Source organism: Trichosurus vulpecula, chromosome 1, assembly GCF_011100635.1.
Source record: "Trichosurus vulpecula isolate mTriVul1 chromosome 1, mTriVul1.pri, whole genome shotgun sequence".
NCBI classification, from domain to species: Eukaryota; Metazoa; Chordata; class Mammalia; order Diprotodontia; family Phalangeridae; genus Trichosurus; species Trichosurus vulpecula.
In genome coordinates, this window is record NC_050573.1 from 539042836 (window position 1) to 539058334 (window position 15499).

Genomic DNA, 15499 nt, shown 5'->3' on the forward strand with positions numbered 1-15499 from the left:
CTCTGGTTTCTAAGCAAATAATAAAGTAAAAGGGAGAAACAGTCTGCTATGGGAAGGTACATGGACAGTACCGAGCAATGGCAGCTGATAGCTAGATGACAAGGGAGACAGATACAAAAACAAACAAACCTAAATCACAGCAATGCAAGATCATTTAGGGTAGGGATAGATAGTTGTGTGATGCTCAGGATGCCCTGAGGACATCATTAGATTACAATGTAACACAGTTCTTGACTTTCATAATGATAGTCCTGAGTCATGAAGGAAAAAAAAGAAATTATATGAAATATCTTCTGTGGAGGGAATCTATATCATAAATTCTAGAAAGAGTTTCATCCAAAATGATGAAAATAAATGTTTGAGTTCTGGCAAACCCTCTGCTATCCAGAAAATTCAGTTACCCATAATAATTAATTTCTCGAGGGTTCAAGAGAATTGAAATCTTAATGCCCATGGAGAAGGTGCTATTTATCATTCAACACCAGGAAAGTACATGCTTTGGGTTGCTTTTTCCAGTGACAGGAATGTACTTATATAAGCTTCCCATCTCCCCTACCTCACTTTAATTTGATTTTTTGCTTTTTCTCTTGAGCCTGATTCAGTGAATTTTTTCTTCCCTAAGTGTAACCAAGTTGGAAGACTGCTTCCTGTATACAGCTTTACAGAAAAATTCATTCTCCACGGCCTGTACCTCTCTCCTCAGCCCCAGGCCCATATCTCTGGTTCCTGGAGATGCAGCATCTTTAGCATCCAAGCTATAGAAACTTTAGAATGACTAGTTAAGCTGCAGGAGGTCAGGGAGAGCCTCCGGGGGACTGAACACATTGCCGGCTTTATCATTTTGTTCAGTATTTAAAACCATGATTATTTATAGTACATGATTTGGAATACTTGTGTAAAAGAGAGGCTTTCACAGTGGTAAGGATTTGGGGATTACTGAAAGCACTTAGCAGTATCCTCAATACCATCCAATCTGAACTCCTCCTACTCACTTCCAGCCCCAACACATTAGTCACCTACCACTCTTGTCCAAGATAAACATACTAATGGACCAATTCAACAAGCTGCCTGTCCCTTTGAGTGCCATAATCTGGACAATATTTGTCTTTAATCCATTTTTGTGTGAATGGAATTGGACAGTGCCATCAGCAGCAACAAAAAGCATTTATTAATCACTACTGTGTATCACACGTAGTAAGCTCCCCTCCCCCCAAATGGCTAAAACAAGGTTCTTGACCTTATAAACTAGTAGAAGAACAGCATATCAACAAAAATTATTATAATACATAAGCTTATATGAAAAGTGCATCAAGGGATAAGGATGGGGAATTCACAGATGAGGAAATGCCTTCACTAATGCATGTTGTCACCTTCTCTGAAAAAGATAGTTTTTAGAGAGTTGCTGAGATCACCAAGAAGGCAAGTGACCTGCCCAGGGTCACTTAGCCAGTATGTAATAGATGCAGGACTTTAATCCAGGTCTTCCTGGTTCTGAGGCTCCCTATCCATGCCATCCAAGTGTTACAAAATAGTGTTATGTGAGGTCCGAAAGGGTAGCTCATTACCAACCAAGGGAATCAGGGAAGGCTTCCTTCAGGGGGTGATTTGAGTTGGGTTTTGAAAGATGGATAGGCTACCAATAGATGAAGGATGCAGAGAGACCAGATAGAACAAAAAAAAAACACAGAAAGGTCTGGAGCACAGAGTGCAGAGAAAGAAGTAATATGAGACAAGGCTGGAAAGGAAGAATGGTACCAGGGTGGAAGGAAGGCTTTGAATGCTAGACAAAGGAGTTTGAACTTAGCTTAGAAAGCAAGAGGGAGTCAATATTTTTTGAGCAGATAAATGTTATCAGATGTATGCACACTCAATCAATAAGCATTTATTAAGTACTTGCTGTAAACCAGGCACCGTGCTAAGTACTCAGGATACAAAGAAAGGCAAAAACACAAAAATAATCCTTACCCTCAAGGAGCTTACATCCTAATGGTACAAACAACATGGAGATAAAGAGATGATTCTGGCAGGAGGAAGAAGGATGGATGATGGGATCCCAGACTGAGGGTTGGAAGGAACCTCAGAGACCCACCACATCTGAACCCTTCATTTTATAGAGAAGGAAACAGAGGCTCAGGGAAATGACATATCTTGGCCAGAGTCACATGGCTAGTAAGTGTCTGATGTGATGTTTGAACTATGGTTTTCCTAATTTACTATGTAACAAATAGATAGGTGATGAGGATGAAGAAGATAGATAGATATACAGACATACAGACAGACAAACAGACAGATAGATAGACAGATAAACAGACAGATAGGTAGACAGACAGACAGACAGATAGACAGACAGACAGACAGACAGACAGACAGACAGACAGACAGACAGATAGACAGACAGACAGATAGATAGATATGCAGATAGACAGACAGACAGATAGATATACAGGTAGACAGACAGACATACAGACAGATAGATATACAGACAGAGAGATAGACAAATGGAGATAGATAGAAAGACAGATAGATAGATAGATAGATAGATAGATAGATAGATAGATAGATAGATAAATAGATAGATACTATGTGTAAAGGAGAGAATGCTGTATTTGGCTCTAGCTTGGGTTAAAGCAAACACCTGGGTTCAGGATTTCTAGAAAATTGGCACTCAGGGAAATGATGCAATCATGAGCTTTATTGATAAATGATGCAACAAGCAGGCAAATAAAACATATACATACATACCACAGCAATATAAACAGATAGAGGTTTGTCCCCACATGCAAGAAACTCATCTTAACCAGAGGGTAAGGGAGATGTGTTGGGAAGGAAACACACTCAAAGTTGGGGTTCAGGTCACAAGCTTATATAGTCTAAAAACAGGTTTGGTTGATAACAGGTAGTCAGTGCTAGTTACAGAATGAGGCATGCCCAGATGTGGTAGAAAAAGTTCTCCAGGTCCCATATTGATACCACTTAGGTAAAGCTCAGTTAAGAGGAGTTTCTTTATCAGGACTACAGACTGGTGGGAGAGTCTAATGTTAACTAAGGCAGCAGAAGGAGAGTTAATCCAGGAGAAGGAGAAGGCCCCTGCAGCAGGTCAAGAATTCATCCAATCAAAAAGCTGCAAATCTTATCCTTTTGATACAGTTAATAGTGGGGAAAGCATAAAATGTTTTGCCTATCCACTTCTATGGGCCTTAGAACCACTTAGCCTAAATGACTCCGTATTGGAGAACTATCATTATAAATATAATATCAAGCAGTATTCATAACATTAAACAATAATCATAACATCAGAAATATAAATTTTACAATTATCACAGGCAGAGAGAAAAAGAGAGAGAGAGAGGGAGATAAAGAGAGAGAGATATCACACCTTGAAGATCATTCAAGTCCTACTGTTGATGCATACTGACTTGTTGACCCAGGAAAGTCATTCAACCTTTCAGTGCCTTGGACAACTTTCTACATCTTATAGTCTATAGGTCTATAGTCTATAGACAACTTATAGTCTGTAAGACTACAAGTTTGAGAAAAGAGTGTCAAGCTGTATCTTACTTTAAGTCCAAAGATAGGACTTGAATCCAGGTCTTCCCAACTCTAAAGCTAGTGCCCTATCCGTTATACCAGCAGTGTCAAACATGAGCCCACCAGACACATGCACATGGAATGCTGAGTAGATGGTGATACCAGAGATAGAAACTGTAAAGTTAGCAGGAAGGAAAAGTTTAGAGGAAAAGATGAGTTCAGTTTGAGACATATTGAGTATGAAGTACTGTGGGATAACCAGGTGGAGATATCCTACAGGTACTTGGGATTATAGGTCTAGAGCTCCAAAGAAAGGCCAAAACTTGAGATGAGAATTTTTAGAGTCAACTCTATATAGAGAGAATAGAGAAAACTATGAGAATGAATGAGATTGCCAACAGAGTAAGTCCAAAGAAAGGAAAAAAGAAGGTCAAAGTATACTCTAAGGAAATACCCCATTAATGGGTTGAAAGAGGAGAGGGAGCCAATTAATGAAGAAAGAGAAAAGGTGATTAGGGAGGCAGCAGAAGGACCACGAGGTTATGGTTTCTTTCAAGCCATGGTTGGAGAAATCAGTCTGAAGGTCAGGTCCACAGTGTCAAAAGCTGTAGAGAGGTAAAGGACAATGAGGACAGAAAAAAAAGAAAAACACCATTGAACTTGGACTGATGGGTTGTGAGGTCCCTTCCAGTTCTAGCAATCTTTGAATCTATGACTTGAATATGAGATACAGCATAAGAGACATCATCATTGATACATATGATTGCAGAAGGTAAGACAAACACGTATTGAGAATGAGAAACAAAAGATATATTGTCCTGAAGGTAGACTGAGGGTTATTGTAGACCGGATCTATGATTTCATTGGTGTAAGAAATCCCCATATGTGGGGCAGCTAGGTGACACAGTGAGTAGAGCACCTGACCTTGAGTCAGGAGGACCTGAGTTCAAATCCAGCCTCAGACACTTGACACACTTACTACCTGTGTGACCTTGGGCAAGTCACTTAACCCCAATTGCCCTGCCTCCCCACCCTCAAAGAAAAAGAAATCCCCATGTGGAAACTGCCTCCACCAATGTACCTTGGTACCCACTCTGCAATTTTGTAGTATATATTAGAGAATTGTCTGGAATTTGAGTGACTTGTCCAGGGTCACACAGGTTATATGCGAAATGTGCAACTTGGACTCAGTTTTTCCGGCATCATATTTTTCACCACCTCTTTTCCCCCCTCCACCTAGCTAGTAAAAGAAAAAGAGGAAGGCCTTCCTTTAGGAGGCTATGTATGTCAATTAAAAATAATTTAATGGAAAATATGGACAAAGACTGGACAAAGTGAAAAGCCATAGTGGAGTTTCAATCCTCATGGATGGAGCCCATGCCAATTACATGATTGTTCCTTCAATATTCTAAGTACTTTTTAGAAACTATGATACATGATTTTAGTTGATTAGTATAAACTTGTGTTTATAGCTCACTAAGAAAAGCAGAATCATTGAATCTTTGAGTTAGGAGAACCCTTAGAGGTCACCTGATACAATCCCCCCAACATTCCATCCACAGTCCTTCTGTAACAAGGACTAGTGGTCATCCAGCCTAGGTTTGAACACTTTCAGCAACAAAGCACTCATTCCTTCACACAAGGTAGCCCATTCATTTTGGGGACTGCTGTAATTTTAGAAATCTCATTCTTTATTTTTAATAAATAGTATTTTATTTTTCCAATTACATGTAAAGATAGATTTCAACATTCATTTTTTTAAGATTTTGAGTTCCAGATTTTCCTCCCTCCCTTCTATACTCCCTCCCCAAGATGGAAAGCAATCTGATATAGGTTATACATGTGCAATCATGTACAACGTATTTCCACATTAGTCATGTTGTAAGAAGAAATAGAACAAAAAGGAAAAGCCATGAAAAAAAAACGCATAGAAAATAGTATGCTTCAATCTGCATTCAGACTCCACAGTTTCTTCTCTGGATATGGCTAGCATCATGAGAAATCTCATTCTTATATAACTAAACTAACCAGTTGCGGACAAGTCATCTCTGATTTTTTTTATCATTTGTATGGCAGAGTGCTAGGGTTAGATTCAAGAAGATCTGAGTTAAAAGCAACTCTAACACATTAAATTTCCTATCTGCCAAATGGACGTAATAATACTTATATTACCTGCTTAATAAGAATAAGATTGCTTTGAAAAGCAAATAAGGTAATCATATGATAACGACATTTATCTAAGTCTTGCTTTATGGTTTGCAAAGATTTTATATACATACATATATATGTACACCCATACATATGCATGTATAATATATGTGCATGTATGTGTATATAATATATATGTATATATAATCTCATTTGATCATCACAGAAAACCCTGTGAGGTACATGTTATTTTCATTGCCATTTTATAGATGAATAAACTAAGGCTGACAGATTTTAGATGACTTGCCTAGGGTCACATTGCTAGTAAGCATCTGAGTCAGGATTTGATCTCCAATCTTCCTGACTCTAAATGTAGTGTTTTATCCACTATGCCATGTATATATGCATATATGTATGATATATATAAGTAATTTATATCTAATATACAATGATTTATGTGTGTGTGTGTGCATGTGTGTGTGTAATGTGATAGCATTATGACTAGAGAGAGAGAAGAACGGAGAGAGAGATATCCTACCTTGAAGCCAGTTCAGGATCCACCTCTAAGATATACTAACTAGATGACCCTGGACGAGTCAATTAACTTTTCATACTTTAAGCAATTCGCTAAAGCTACAAGTTTCAAAGGAAGTGACAACTTTCATTAGCAGAGGAAATTCCCCATAGCAATGAAATCATAGATCCAGCAGACATTCCTATATTTCCACTATATGAAGTATGATGTAAATTGTAAAACACTATGAATGTATGTTAATATTATTTCCAGTATCAATATACCATTTAATCCCCCAGGTAATGAAAACACAGGATACTGCTTGAAAAGCAAAGCTATATTCAAGCCTCTGGCAATGGATGCAACCAGCTCTCTCTAACCTTGGCCCTCTCTGCTTACTTAAGCAAACATTGCATTTATCTCTCATTCCTTTCTCTAGGTCTGGAAAATCTGAAATTGAATCCCAGGTGTGGTTTCAGTAAGAATCTCTGAAAGTGCCTTTTGAGCTACCTGCACCATGGGAACTGGCTCCATGTTGCTGGAGGTTTCTATCTACGATCATCATAGGTAATTGACAACTACAGATAGGTCTCTGGTGTCTGCTGTCCTGGGAAGGAGCAGAAATGAATTAGAACATCTTGTCTCCTTGGGATTGACCAAAAGGGTCTTTTGGATTTGAGAACCTGTTGCAAAATGTCAAATTAGTTCCATCTCTCCTGCTCTGGAGTACAACTGTTCTTCCCCATCCCCAAGGTTCCTTCGAATTTCACAACTTATCACTCGCCAAGAAAACCGCTCTTTTTTCCCAAGTGCAGCTTTCAGCATCTTTCCAAGGTTTCAATCCTTGGGTTGCTAAATTGAGCTTGATGCTAAGCTTAGGAACCAAATTCCCCCAGAGGTGCAACATCTGTTCTCTTCCTCTACTCCCAGAGGGTAATCCATCCTCAGAAATAAACCATGAGTTGTATCTCTTGGAGCCACCACAAAACACATTTGTATGACACCACACCATTGTTCCTTGTGGAGATAGTCCGTGTGCATTGAAGAATCTCTAGCCTCTTTTGAAACAGCCCAACCGATGAGCTGAGGAACAGATATAATCTCCTGGAAGGAATGGGGTGTGCAGGTGGCCTCACTTCGAAATGTATTTCCCCAAAGGAAGAATAACCAAGAGCTTTCCATTACAGTATACAAGCTTTCCATCTGATCACTCCTTAGCTTCCAGTTTATGAAACGAAAATCAATCTAAGAGTTATATAAAGTGTAAGATCTGGAATCAATGAATGAACAGGCATTTAATAAGTGCCTTTATGTTCCAAGCACCAGGCTAGAAGCTGGGGATTCAAAGACAAAATGAAAATCTCTGCCCTAAGGAATTGAAATCATATTGAGGGAGGAACAGGGGGAGTTAATGTGTATATAAACATATACAAAATATAGAAGGAAGCATAAAAATTAAGTTGCTATGGAATCACAGGAGTTTAGAGGTCACCTAGTCAGACCCTCTCATTTTGCAAATTAGGAAACTGAGACCCTAAGAGTTTATACGACTTCTTTAAGGTCACACAGTCAGCACTATTGATTGAAGCAAGATTTGAATCCTGGTCCTCTGACTCTAAACACAGTACTCTTTCTACTTTGTATATGAAAAAATTCCAAATTTTTCATTTTTCAGAGAAAGAAACTGAGCCCAGAGAGTCACAGCTAGAGGCTGATCTGGGACTAAACCCAAGGTCTTCTGACTCCCAACATGGGTATTCAGTTCATCAATAAACACTATTCGTGGCTCCACCAAAGCCTGTGTTTCTGATCCATTGGAGGATAATCCTAGACTCTTCATCCATGATTCATCAGAAGGAAGGGTTCTCTTTTAGGTCTACAACCTCCATTCTACTGTGATCAACACTTGTGGGGTTATGAGCACAGAGATAAGACACCCTGGGACTTCACCAACTTTTGTAGCTATTGTTACAGTCCCTGAATCTCTGATTTGTGGTTCTGCTTGCTATTCCGTACCTGAAACACCGTCTCTCTTTTCCATGCCATCCATCATGCCTCACCTCCACTTCTTAGAAGCCTGGACCTCCTCCAAGATTCAACTCAAAGGCCGCCTTCTGCAGGAGGCCTTTTCCAGATACCTTCCTTCTCCCACCCATCATCTCATCTAAGGTTATTTTACATCTGCTCTCAATGTGTCGTATGCAGCATATCCCCAAAGCCTCCGTGCAGTTTTTAATCCATGAAAGCTTAATAGCTTAAAGCTTTAATGTTAATAATAATGAACATTTATACAATGCCTACTATGTGCCGGGTACTGGGCTGAGCACTTTACATTTGGAGTAGGTTTGTAATTTCCTTCTCTAGATCATTTTACAGATGAGGAAATTGAGGCAAAGATGGTTAAATGACTTGGCCAGGGCCACATAGCTAGTAAGTGTCTGAGGCCAGATTTTAACTTGGGAAGATGTGTCTTCCTGACTCCAGGTCCCATGCTCTATCCGCTGCACCACCCAGGTGCCCAGTCTGAGAGGTAGGTGCTTTTATTATCCCCATTTTAAATTGGAGAAACTGAGGTAAACAGAGATTAAGTTCTTGCCCAGAGTCATAAAACAAGTAAGTTTCCAAGACCAGATTTGAACTCAGATCTTCATGACCCCATGTGTTCTATCCTCTACACCATATGTATCCGTATTTATATATTTGTTGTCTCTCCTTACGTTGTGAGCTCCTTGAGGGAAGAGACTGTTCTTTGCTTTTCTTTTTTATCCTTCAGTGCTTAGCATAGTGCCTGGGAAGTGGTAGGCACTTAATAAAGGCTCGTTCATTGTTTGGCTGACCCCAAAAGCCTCAACAAAAACAAAACAAAAGTCTTCCCCTTTTACCATGAACTACTTCCCTGTACTTGACCCCTCACCTTCCTAGACCTGAGGTATCTCTGCCAGGCTCTCCCTTCTCTGTTAGGTTTTGGTCCTGATGCCCGTTGGTGTGCCCTGATCTGTTAGTGCTGGCATCTTAGTGTAGCACAACTGTGAGGGGTCATAGCACTTACAGCAGGAATAAGCCTGAGAGTTCAAACAATCTAATGGTTATATAAAGTGTAGGATCCAGAATTAATCAATGAAAAGGCATTTAATAAGTGCCTTTCTGCATCAATCCAGACCTGGGTTAGGAGCTGGGATACAAAGACAAAATGAAGCATTCTCTGCTCTAAGAAATCTACGTATATAGGGGAAGATAACACATGTGTATATGCATAATGTATGTACAATGTGTTATCCAATACAAGAAAATGCTCTTTTTTAAGGTGGTTTTTTAAAAAGGTTTTTTAATGCTCTTTTTTTAAGGTTTGTTTTTTTAAACTATGGTGGCTCAGAACTACTCATTTAGAACAAGCATATTAAAATCACCTCGAGTCCAGGGGTTCCTAACCTTTTTTGTGTCAAAGATCCTTTCGGCAATCTAGTGAGGCCCATGGATTGATTGCCTCTCCAAAGAATGTTTTAAGTTCATAAAATAAAATCCATAACATTACCAAAAAACAAGCTTAGTTAAAATGAAGGTGCAACTTATTTTTTCCCATCCAAGTTCATGGACCCTTTGAAATGATGGAACCCCTGCTCTACGCTAGAGGTGTCAAATATACATATACTTGCCAGCTTCTGAGTGAGGCCCAAGTCAGATTGCATTGTAATTGTGAATCATTTAACAAAATAAGTAAAAATACAGTGGAACATAGATAATGCTATTATGTGATTTTCTAAGTCAATATGCAGCCCACAGAGATCCTTATGTATGGTTTGGTGCCCCCCCTTTTCTTTTCCAGTTTGACAAAGACTATACCATCCCAGGCAGATGGTCTTCCAGCATCTGTTTAGATGATAAGTGAATTCTCTGAATATGGTAAGGAGTTACATCACCTCAGGAGGCACTGGAGCCCTTCCCATTCTGGTCCGAACCTACCTTTCCAGATTTTTTCATATTAGGTACTTATCTGTTCTATATTATAACCAACCTTGCTGTTCCTCACACACAACATTCCATGTCCTGCCTTTGCACAGGCCATCATCGGGCCTGGAATGTACTCCCTCTTCAATGTCTCCCCTTAGAACCCTGACTTCCTTTAAAACTCTGCTCAAGTGTCACTGCCCACAGGAATCCTTTTCAGGTTCTCACCTGATCCAGCACCCCAGGCCCACCCCCATCACTATTGCCTTGGCCAAAATTACTTTGCATTTACTTTCTATAGTAATATATGACATATTAATTTTATATTGAGTAGTATATTGTTACTCATATTTGCAAGTTATGTTCCCCAATAGAATGTAAGCCCCTCAAGACCGTTTTCATTTTTTTTTTGTCTTTCTATCTTCAGCACATAACACAGGACCTGGCACTTCATAATGCATGCTGAATGAGCAAATGAAGGCAACTCATTCCCTTGGCAGAAAACTCCGATAACAGCTAATATTTGAAGAGCACTTTGTATGCGTTATGTCATTCGGTCCTTAAAACAGCCCTGTGAGGTAGGTATCATTATCATTCCCATTTTACAAATGAAGAAACTGAGGGTAAGGACTTTGCCCACCTGCCACATAGCTGAGGAGCTGGGATTTGAACCCGGGCTTTCCTGATTCCAAGGCCAGCCCTCTGTTACTCCACCATTAGCAGCATCAATTATGGAACAAGCTTTGAACTGAAACTCCTCAAACGAAACTGGAAACTGAAATTCGGCTTAGCCAAGCAGCTCCCCAGTGTCCAGATAGAGATCTGCACAATCAAGGGTGTGCTGGCCCCATCTCATATCAGCTCTCTGGAGCTGATTGTTAAAATTTACATCTTGGAAATCGGCAAACACTACAAATTAGGACTCGATTTGTTGATTTTCTAGACTCAAGAAAGTGATGGAGAAAATGTTGACAATAAAAATTAAACTTAAACATGTCATCCAAAAATCCCCCCTCTCCCTACCCTGTGAGCTGATTGTTAAATGTTTACTCTGCTGACATCGTACTATGGTCACCTCTTAAAATATTTTTTTTTTCCTTTCTTTCCAGTTGGACACTCAGACAATGATGGCCCAAAACAAAGCTATGGTGAAGTTTATCTCTAATGGCCCAGAGTTCTCTCAAGCTAAAGTATTAGTGAATGGCAATCAGCAGCTTCCTCCTACAATGTATATTTTAACAGGTCTTTCCAAAGGTGGGCATTTCAGCTGCTGCTCCAGGAGTCAAGGAGACAATTTAGGTCTGAATCATATGATGATATGACCTGATATCATGAACATATTGGGCTTTTTTAAAATCTTTTTTTTTTGGAGAGGGAAAGCAGGGCAATTGGGGTTAAGTGACTTGCCCAAGGTCACACAGCTAGTAAGTGTGACAAGTGCCTGAGGACAGATTTGAACTCGAGTTCTCCTGACTCCAGGGCTAGTGCTCTACTCACTGCACCACCTGGCTACCCCTGATGATCACACTGTTGAAAGGAAAATTCCTCCTTTGGGCTTCTCCCCGATTAATGAGGCAAAAAGGACAAAAAGAATTAAAGGTGTCTATTATGAGTACATCAAGGTAGCAACATGTTGCCTGACTGACCACTCAAGATCAGAGATGGCTTCAAGGTGGGGCCAGCTTTTATTGGGAACTTTCTTAATGAGGTAAAGACAATTCAGATAAAGCCAATGTCAGCCAATGAGGTTGGGCTCTTTCATCTCATCTCCTCTCAAAGGTAGCAAACTATGTGACAATTTCTAGGTAGGCATAACAACATCACAGGTAGGGGTATATGACAAAGAGCAGGTAATGCAAAAAGCTGCGGAGTTTTCCCAACAGAACAGATCTCCCTCCACGTTGGTTGACAAACGGGTCCGGGAACAAAGTGTCATTGACTCAACATAACTTTCAGTAATATCATGACATACCTAGTGCCTACATGGGTAGTGTTGGCATGATTGGGTTCCAAACTCTTGGAAAACCCAAGTTAAGAATGAAGGGTCACTTGTTTGGATGCTTCTTTCTCTCTGGTCCCCTGGGGCATCCCATCACGATGTGGAACACAGAGTCGGCCAAGGACCTGGAAACCCAAGGGGTATGGGATATTTTTTTAAACATAGTCATGAAGGTGACTAAGGCCTCTCTACAGGAAGAGAAATGAAAGAATCTGGCGGTACCTTAAAAGCCTCTTAAATCTCTCCCTAACCAGCCCACCTGCTACCCCACAGAATACTCATCTGTTTCATCTTTTCAAAGGCAGTAAATTCAACACGGCTTGAGTCCCTGGCAGTCAGCTGCTTTTTTTGGTCCCTGTTTTTGGCAGTTAGTTTCCCACTGAGTTTAATGCTATTTATTTTCCTTTTACGTTTATTTAGGTACAGCTCCAGGGCCACCTTGTTTCCAGGCCTTGCCAAGCTATCTTAAGTCTGAGGGCCAGAAGAATTAGAGATGGTGTTGTAAAGGGTATCAGATCTGGGTTCTAGCTCTGCTAGATTGTTGAGACCATAGACTTGGCTTCTCTGGGCCTCAGTTTTCTTATCCACAAAATGGGACACTAGCATCACCTTCCTCGGAGGGCAATCACAAGGATCGGATAAGGCAGCAGACATTTCTAAAGACATTGAAGGATTGTAGGTTTAGAGCTGAAGGAAATACTTCAGATGATCTATTCTAACTCTCATTTCACAAACAAGGAACCTTAGGACCAAGCAGTGATTTGACCAAGATCACACACCTTCTGGCAAGGAGCCTTTCCATATCCCTCTTAATGCTAGTGCCTTCTCCCTGAGACAAATTCCAATTTATCCCGCCTATATTTTGTGTATGGTTGTTCACAAGTTCTCTCCCTGGCACCCCAACCTTTGGACTATAAATGCCTTGAGGACAGGGACCATATGTTACCTTTCTTTGTCTGACCAGCATTAGCCTGGTACCTGGCGCATAGTAGGTGCTTAAAAAATGTTTATTGACTTTACTGCCACTGGACTTCAATGACTCAGAAGAGAGAGTGAAGCTGATGACTTTACACAACTCTGCCTCACTTAAATCCAATTCATTTGTAAGTCAAGACATCACCCCCATGATGGTCCTCTTCAGAAACAAAGGACAAAGAACATTGACTTGACTCAACATACATACAACGTAGTGAGTGACAAAAGCAGAATCTGAACCCAAGTGCTCTGACTCCAAATCTAGTGTTCATTCTACTCTACCAAGCTGAGAGGGATCTGAAGACTATAAAGTGAGATGTATATGCACACACAAATTAAGATTTGTACTCTGTTGTAGTATTAATTAAGTTGGGACTTTTTTCTGTTTTAGAATGCTAAATTAATTAAGTGTCTTTGATTGAGCCTTACTAGGTGCAAAGCCCCAGTCCCAAACCCCTAATTACTAGGTGCTAAGCTGATGTGGGCATGAAACCCTTAGGGCCCCAAGGGGAATTGCTAAGACCAGAACCAATAGTATGCACCTAAGTTCTGGTAGCTCAGATGACATTTGGTGATGTCCAAAGACTGTATAAAAAGAGAGAACAGAGCTATTTGCTTGAGGCTCTCACTCCTAGAGGAGTGCTGGGGTGGGACTCTGAGCAGCTGCTCTAAGATCCTCCCAGCTTGTCAACCCAGATGTTGATGGTTTCTTGGTAACTATGAATTGTATTTGGTCTGTTTACAATGTATGTTTGTAATTTATTTGTATTTGCTCTGAAGTTCAGGGTGCTGGCTTTTTCCCCTGAACTAAGTGAATGATATTTGTATGTTGAATTAAAATAAGATTGTTAACCCCCTAATGTTACTTTCCTTAGTAAAGCAGATCAAAAGAACCTGTGTTGGCAACATTCTTGCTGTTGGACTTGTGTTGGTCTTTCACCCCACAGCAGCTGCTAGCCAAATTGCTGCAACATCTTCTTTGTAGAATCATTTAATTGTAGGCCATCGAACTAAAGGAGTTTTCATCCAATTAAAATTATTTATTAAGCACTAGACATTGTCCTAGATCAGGAGTGAGGAACCTGTGGCCTTAAGGGCAGCCACATGTGGCCTTCTAGGTCCTTAAGTACAACCTTATGACTGAATCCAAATTTTACAGAACAAATCCAAAATTTGGATTCAGTTTAAAAGACCACACTTAAGGATCTGAAAGATCACATGTGGCCTTAGGGCAGCAGGTTCCCCACCTGTGTCCTAGGTGTTGAGGATACAGAGAAAAAAGTGAAAATAATTCCTATCCTCAAGCAGTTTGCATTCCACTGAATATGAACAGGGGAGGGGGTGTTTAACTGAATATGGTACCACCTGGGAGCTCAATTTTGAATGCAGTTAGGGATTCCAAGGGACAGGAAATGAAGAGTGAGAGCATTCCCTGAATTGAGGACAGACAGCATACAGTCACCTTAAGTTGCCAGATGGAACTGTAAGCCACTAACCCAATCCTTTCTTAGCATCTGCTTCCCTCCCATCCCTTGGAGCTCAGTTAGCATTCCAATAAAGAACATGGAAGCTTGGGGTGGGCCTACTTCCAAACCTGTGTGATAGAAGGATTCTTCTCCCTTCCCCACTTCAGGGCAGATGCAGATATCCTCTGACTGCTTCCTATTAGCCATGATGACTTAGGGGTTCACATTATGTAGTGACAAAAAAGCCTTCATTGTCTGCTGAGCCCAGTATACTAAAGGAGCGATCCCCACCCCTTAGTGTCTTCTTCCTGATGAAGTATAAGGAAAATTCTCTAAGGTCTCTGAAGGAATAGATGAGTGGCAAAGTATACTTACTTTAATCTGGGCACAAGCCATGAGCTCAAAGCCTCCTAGGGGTTGGGGATGTGCTGGGGATTTGGTCACCTCCGCTTTATGTTTTCTTCCTTTAGTTGAGGAACTTGTAAGATCTTGAAAGGTAACTAGCATCTTCTTCCTCAGTACCCAAGCAACAGGAGACAAACTATCAGAACAGTTGGGGTAGCCATTGGAATAGAAGCAGACCAGCCAAAAAAGAAAGAGTCAGAGACAGATAGCAGAGACAAAGAGACAAAAGACAGAGAGACAGAAAGCTATAGAAAGAGGCAGAGAGACACAGAAAGAAACAGAGATAGAGGGAGAAGGAGAGAGATGCACTACTGGAAAGACCCTTTATTGTTGATTGGATTGTAATCAGTGGAAAGTGAATACAAATGGCTAATTAGAAACATAAGGAAACTATTTGCAAATGTCCCACTGAGACTTGAATATTATCCTATCAACTAACTGCCATCATTCCATTCTTTATTATTTATCATTATTAAAACTACCTGCACTATACCTGATTCATGTTTGCACTCAGGATAC